Below are 6,898 nucleotides of genomic sequence, written 5' to 3'. Positions count from 1 at the left end.
GGCCAGTCCTGGGGCTTGGACTCAGGGCCTGAGCACTGTCCCTGGCTTCTTTTTGCTCAAGGCTAGCACTCTGCCACTTGAGCCACAGCGCCACTTCTGGCTGTTTTCTGTATATGTGGTGCTGGGGAATCGAACCCAGGGCCTCATGTATACAAGGCAAGCGCTCTTGCCACTAGGCCATATCCCCAGCCCCTGTAGCTTTTGGTTTTTTGTTTTTGTTTTTGTTTTTTTTTTTTGCCAGTCCTGGGCCTTGGACTCAGGGCCTGAGCACTGTCCCTGGCTTCTTCCCGCTCAGGGCTAGCACTTTGCCACTTGAGCCACAGCGCCACTTCTGGCCGTTTTCTGTATATGTGGTGCTGGGGAATCGAACCTAGGGCCTCGTGTATCCGAGGCAGGCACTCTTGCCACTAGGCTATATCCCCAGCCCTGTAGCTTTTGTTTTTGAGGCAGGGTCTCACCTTTGCCTGTGGAAGCCTTGAGCTCACAATTCCTATGTTCATCTCCTCCCAAGAACCTGAGATTACAGGCAAGCACCACCGTACCTGGCACAATTTAAGTTAGATGTTAATCCCACTGACAAGTTTTCCCAGAGTCCTTTGTGCTTCCCTATTGTACTCCCTGATTGGTTAATCACAGCCACTAATCCCCCCCACCCCATGGTCCCCAAGCAGAACCACAGAGCTGACTCTCCTCCTTGCTTAGCAAAAGTCCTACTGATGCCGGATGCTGGTGGCTCTTACTGGCTGCCTGTCATTCTAGCCACTCAGGAGGCTGAGATCTGAGGATTCAACCCAGGCAGGAAAGTCTGTGAGACTCTTCCTCTCCAATCAATCACCAAAAAACTGGAAGTAGAGATGTGCCTTAAAGTGGTAGTGCGCTAGCCTTCTGCAGAAAAGCTCAGGAACAGTGCTCAGGCCCTGAGTTCAAGCCCCAGGACTGGCACCAAAAACAACAACAACAAAAAGGACTACAGAGGGGCTGGGGATATGGCCTAGTGGCAAGAGTGCTTGCCTTGTATACATGAGGCCCTGGGTTCGATTCCCCAGCACCACATACACAGAAAACAGCCAGAAGTGGCGCTGTGGCTCAAGTGGCAGAGTGCTAGCCTTGAGCAAAAAGAAGCCAAGGACAGTGCTCAGGCCCTGAGTCCAAGCCCCAGGACTAGCCAAAAAAAAAAAAAAAAGGACTATTGAATACTGAAGAAGCACAGGAGCATGGAGGAAAAAGTTGAAGAGTCAAGAGTGACTCAGAAAAATTATGGGATTTATCTTGAATCTTGATGCTGGAATTTTCTAGACCTGCCTTAGAAACCTTTGTCCACACTTTATTGCTTTGTTTGTCTCTGTCCCAGGAAGCTCCTACCACCCAACCTGGCTTCAGACTGGCCCCACCCACCATCCCCTACCATAAAACCTGAGGATATTGCCAAGTGTACACCCCTAAAATTCCAGCACTCTGGATAGTATGACATGAGGACCTTGAGTTTGAGGCCCACCTGGGCTTTGGAGCAAGACCCTGCTTCAAAGCAACAATTGGGACTGACAATGTGGCTTAGTGTAGAGTGCTTGCCTAGCATGCATGAAGCCCTGGGTTCGATTCCTCAGCACCACATAAACAGAAAAAGCCAGAAGTGTTGCTGCAGCTTAAGAGGCAGAGTGCTAGCCTTGAGCAAAAGAAAAAAGCAGCTCAGGGACAGTGCTCAGGCCCAACAAAAAAGGAATTCCAGGTGACTCAGGCCTCCTGTAATCATAGTTACTCAAAAGGCTGAGATCTGAGGAACTGGGGACTGATGAGCAGTCAAATCCACAAGATTCTTATCCAAGTGGTAGCAAAAAATAGGAAGTAGAGGCATGACTCAAGTGATAGAGTATAAGCCATAGCAGAAAAAGCTGAGAGTGAGGCCCCTTGCTTAGTTCCAGTGCCGGTGACTCACACCTGTCATCCGAGTTACTCAGAAGGCTGAGATCTGAGGATCATGGTTCACAGCTAGCCTGGATAGGAAAGTTCATAAGACTCTTCATTCAATGAAGTTGGAAGCTAGGCTTCGACAAAAATAGCTCAGGGACAGCACCCAGGCCCTGAGTTCAAGCCCAGAACCAGAGAGAACTAAAACAAAAAGACCTCTGAATTCAAAACCCCCAATACCACACAGAAGAAAAAAAGAAGAAAGGGGGGGGCGGTGGGGAACAAAGGAAGCAAGCAAGGAAAGATAAAAGGAAACAAACCCCAAATCATATGGGCTTCACAGGGCTGGGAATATGGTCTAGTGTAAAGTACTTGCCTTGTATACATGAAGCCCTGGGTTTGATTCCCCAGCACCACACATATAGAAAACGGCCAGAAGTGGTGGTGTGGCTCAAGTGGCAGAGTGCTAGCCTTGAGCAAAAAGAAGCCTGGGACAGTGCTCAGGCCTTGAGTTCAAGGCCCAGGACTGGCAAAACAAACAAACAAACAAGCAAACATATGGGCTTCACATTCAGAATTCAAGAATATCGAACTAAGAAAAAAACATCTCCATCCCAAATGGACCAGATCTTGGTCTGATCTCTCTCATTTCCAGAGACTTGAGGTCTGAGGTGGGGCATTTGTGGCTTGGAAGTGGGCACCAGGACCCTATTGATCTCTTGGCCCCCACAGTTATTCTGCTTTATCTGTCCTTGAGATACCAAGTCCAAGGGCACCTGCACAGAGAGAGCCACCGAGCTCAAGGACTGCAGACCCTTTGCAGGAGCCCTTGGCAGGACCTCATCGGCCTCATGCTGGAGAGATCCAGTTGCCCAAAGCCTTGGTTTCATGGGAAAACCTGGCCCCTGAGGAATGTGGAATGTGGAAATAGTAATAGTTAATGTTTACTGAGCATTTCCTGTCTGCCATGTTGACTTAGGTTATCTCACTTGGTTCTTGAAACCACTCAGGGGAGTCCAAAGGGAGTTTAGATTTATTACTAAGCAAAACTGGGTTTGGTGGTTTAATTCCAGTATTTGTGAGACAGAAAAGTTAAGAGTTTATAGCTACCCTGGGTTATGTGTCAAAATTCAATCTCAAAACCACAAAAACAAATCAGGCACTGGTGGCTCACACCTGGAATCCTAGAGACTCAGAAGGCTGAGATCTGAGGATCAAGGTTGGAAGCCAACCCCCGGGCACAAAAGTCAATGAGACCTTTATTTCAAATGAATCACTATGAAGCCAGAAGTAAAGGTATGGCTCAAGTGGTACAGTATGAGTTAACCTTGAGCAAAAAAGCTCAGATGCAGTGTCCCAGGGCTTGAGTTCTGGCCCCAGGACTGGCACAAAACAAAATAAAACAAACAGAACTCTTGGTTCTTCCTGCCTTAGGACTATGGGATTTGTACAGTGCCTTCTTTTTCTCTCTTCAGTTTCTTAGACTTTTCCCAACTGTGTATACTATTGATTTTGTTCTTTGGAGAGCCCTGACCTTCAGCCAATCTCCTTACCTCTGCTTACAAATCTGTAAGATGGGTTCATTGATAGCAAAGGGCTACCTGAGGGGCTGGGGATATGGCCTAGTGGCAAGAGTGCTTGTCTCATATACATGAGGCCCTGGGTTCAATTCCCCAGCACCACATATGCAGAAAATGGCCAGAAGTGGCGCTGTGGCTCAAGTGGCAGAGTGCTAGCCTTGAGCAAAAAGAAGCCAGGGACAGTGCTCAGGCCCTGAGTCCAAGGCCCAGGACTGGCAAAAAAAAAAAAAAAAAAAAAAAAAAAAAGGGCTACCTGAGGTCTGGTGAAATATGGTGAGATCCAATGATCCCCAACCACAATGTGATTACTGGCATCCAGTATAATGTCTTTTTAAAAATTTTTTTAATTTTTAATTTTGTTGCCAGTCCTGGGCTTGGACTCAGGGCCTGAGCACTGTCCCAGGCTTCTTTTTGCTCAAGGCTAGCACTCTACCTCTTGAGCCACAGCACCACTTCTGGCCATTTTCTATATATATGGTGCTTGGGAATTGAACCCAGGGCTTCATGTATACGAGGCAAGCACTCTTGCCACTAGGCCATACTCCCAGCCCAGTATAATGTCTGATACATAACATCATCCATCAGTGAATATTTCACAACTAAATGGGCAAATGTCTGTTTGTCTGCATCCCTGACTACCTTATGAGCCCTAAAAAGTCAAGGACTGCGTTTTATTTATTTCTGTATCCCTTGTGTTGAGTGGCTGTCTGGGAGTGCTGAAGAAATGCTTGTTGTTTGCCCTACAAATCAGGAAAGCTGAGGTAACAAACAGGAGGTATGGGGGAGGGGAGCTCTGGAGGAGTCAGCCAACACTGGCTGCTATATCTTTGCATCTTCAAAGGGAGAATTGGACAATTTCTTGCTTCCTGATGTGTGCCATGGGAGGTGTCCAGCCACTGATGAAATATTTTTGCCTAAAAAGAGTTTCGCAAACCAAACACCAGTGGCTCATGCCTGTAATCCTAGTTATTTAGGAGGCTGAGATGTGAGGATTGGGGTTCAAAGCCAGCCCCAGGATGAAAGTCCTTAAGACTCTTATCTCCAATTACCCACATTAACCACCCAAGAGCTAGAAGTGAAGCTGTGGCTCAAGTGGTAAAAAATAAAGTAAAATTGGCAGTGGTTCATACCTGTTATTCCAACTCCTTGAGAGGCAGAATCAGGAGGGTCATGGTTGTAGATCACTCCAGGGGAAAAGTTCCTGAAGTGTCATCTCTGCAAACAAGCCTGGCATGGTGTTGAGTGTCTGTCATTCCATGCAGGCAAGAATTGCAAAAAGGAGGATTACAGGCTGGCTCAGGGAAAAAGCAAGACCCTATCTGAAAAACAACTAAAAGCCAAAAAGACTGACAGTTTGGCTTAAATGGTAGAGTACCTGCCTAGGAAGTGCGAAGTTCTGATTTCAAACCCCAGTACTGGAAACTAACTAAATAATTGGATCCAATCTAATCTATATGTTTAAGAGTTTATGTTTCAGGGGCTGGGGATATGGCCTAGTGGCAAGAGTGCCTGCCTCATATACATGAGGCCCTGGGTTCGATTCCTCAGCACCACATATACAGAAAATGGCCAGAAGTGGCGCTGTAGCTCAAGTGGCAGAGTGCTAGCCTTGAGCAAAAAGAAGCCAGGGACAGTGCTCAGGCCCTGAGTCCAAGCCCCAGGACTGGCCAAAAAAAAAAAAAAAAAAAAAAGAGTTTATGTTTCATATGGGATAGAAGAACCCATTTAATGACATCACAAGGATGCATTGAACTAAATATAAAATGCAGAATATTTTATAAGACAAATGACAATTTTTTCTTTTTTATTTTTTGGCCAGTCCTGGGCCGTGAACTCAGGGCCTGAGCATTGTCCCTGGCTTCTTTTTGCTCAAGGCTAGCACTCTGCCACTTGAGCTACAGCGCCACTTCTGGCCATTTTCTGTATATGTGGTGCTGAGGAATCGAACCCAGGGCCTCATGTATATGAGGCAAGCACTCTTGCCACTAGGCCATATTCCCAGCCCGACAATTTTTTCTTGTCTTCTTGACTTCTTGTATAACTTCTGCTCTCTCCTTTCCTCTCTTCTCCTCTCCTTCTCTTTCTCTCTCTCTCTCTCTCTCTCTCTCTCTCTCTCTCTCTCTCTCTCTCTCTCTCTCTCTCTCTCTGTCCTCTAATCTCAGCTGCCTAAGAACCAAGGATTCCAGATTTGAGTAGTTGGGGTCTTGAGAGATATTGTTCAGTCTGGCTTTGACGTTCTTGACTCAAACAACCCTCCTGACTCAGCTTCCTAAGTACCGGGACTACAGGCACGTACCACTGAGCCAGATAACCATTGTCATAAAACAAAAATGCCTGTAAATCCAGAATTATGTCAAACTAGAAACAAACAGTAGTGGCTACAAGACAGGCTAAATGAGGAACATTAAGGCCTAGAAAGCAGGAGCCAGCAACTAAGAATAAACAGGATTAATAGCTAAAGTGAAGTCTCTTCTTTCCCACTAGGCTATGGCCAGAGGCCATGTTCTTATCCTGGAGCTAGTGGTTTGCCTGGAGCTCTGGCTTCTATACAGTTGGGTAGATTTCTCAAGAAAAACATCTGTGGAAACTCATCCTTGGTCTGCAAGAAGATTTTGTTAAAGGAAACTAAGTATCTCCTAGCAATGGGCTTTTCTGCCCTAAATAAATATCTTCTATAAGAAAATAGCTGGTAGATTCTCAAATATTTATCAATGAAAGGAACTTAGTCTCTGGGAATTCCAAAAGGATCAATTCCAAGAACATAAGACACAACAAAAGGAGGATTATCACCGGATTACCCTACCAGAGGTGAAAACAAATAAGGTTCCCCCACCCCAAACCCAGCGTCTCAGCATTGAGGTTCAGGCCCTTTGGGAACCTCCCTGGATTAGATTCAGTCTTTGCTCACAAGATGAAATAATCATCACCATTGTATCAATGGTTTCACATTATTTCACATTATTTCACACTTGGGGGTGAGATAGAGACAAAAAGAGAGGTTTAGAAAGGATTTATTTTAGCATCACAGTTAACAGAAGAGAAATGGAAGACACATGCAATTGTATATTTTATTTATTTGGTTTGTTTGTTTATTTTATTTTTTGGACATGAGGCTTGAGCTCAAGGCTTGGGTGCTATCCTTTATCCTTTTTGTGCACTTTGAACCACAGAGCCACTTTTTTTTTTTTTTCCCTTTTTTTGCCAGTCCTGGGGCTTGAACTCTGCTGGGCCTGGGCGCTGTTGCTGAGTTTCTTTTGCACTTTACCACTTGAGCCACAGAACCACTTTCCCCTTTTTCTGAGTAGTTTATTAGAGATAAGACTCTCTCAGGCTTTCCTGCCCAGGCTAGTTTTGAACCGTGATCCTCAGATCTCAGCCTCCTAAGTAGCTAGGATCACAGGGGTGAGCCACTG

The sequence above is a fragment of the Perognathus longimembris genome, chromosome 10 (genome assembly GCF_023159225.1).
Source record: "Perognathus longimembris pacificus isolate PPM17 chromosome 10, ASM2315922v1, whole genome shotgun sequence".
Lineage (NCBI taxonomy): Eukaryota > Metazoa > Chordata > Mammalia > Rodentia > Heteromyidae > Perognathus > Perognathus longimembris.
Note: the sequence above shows the minus strand (reverse complement) of the source record.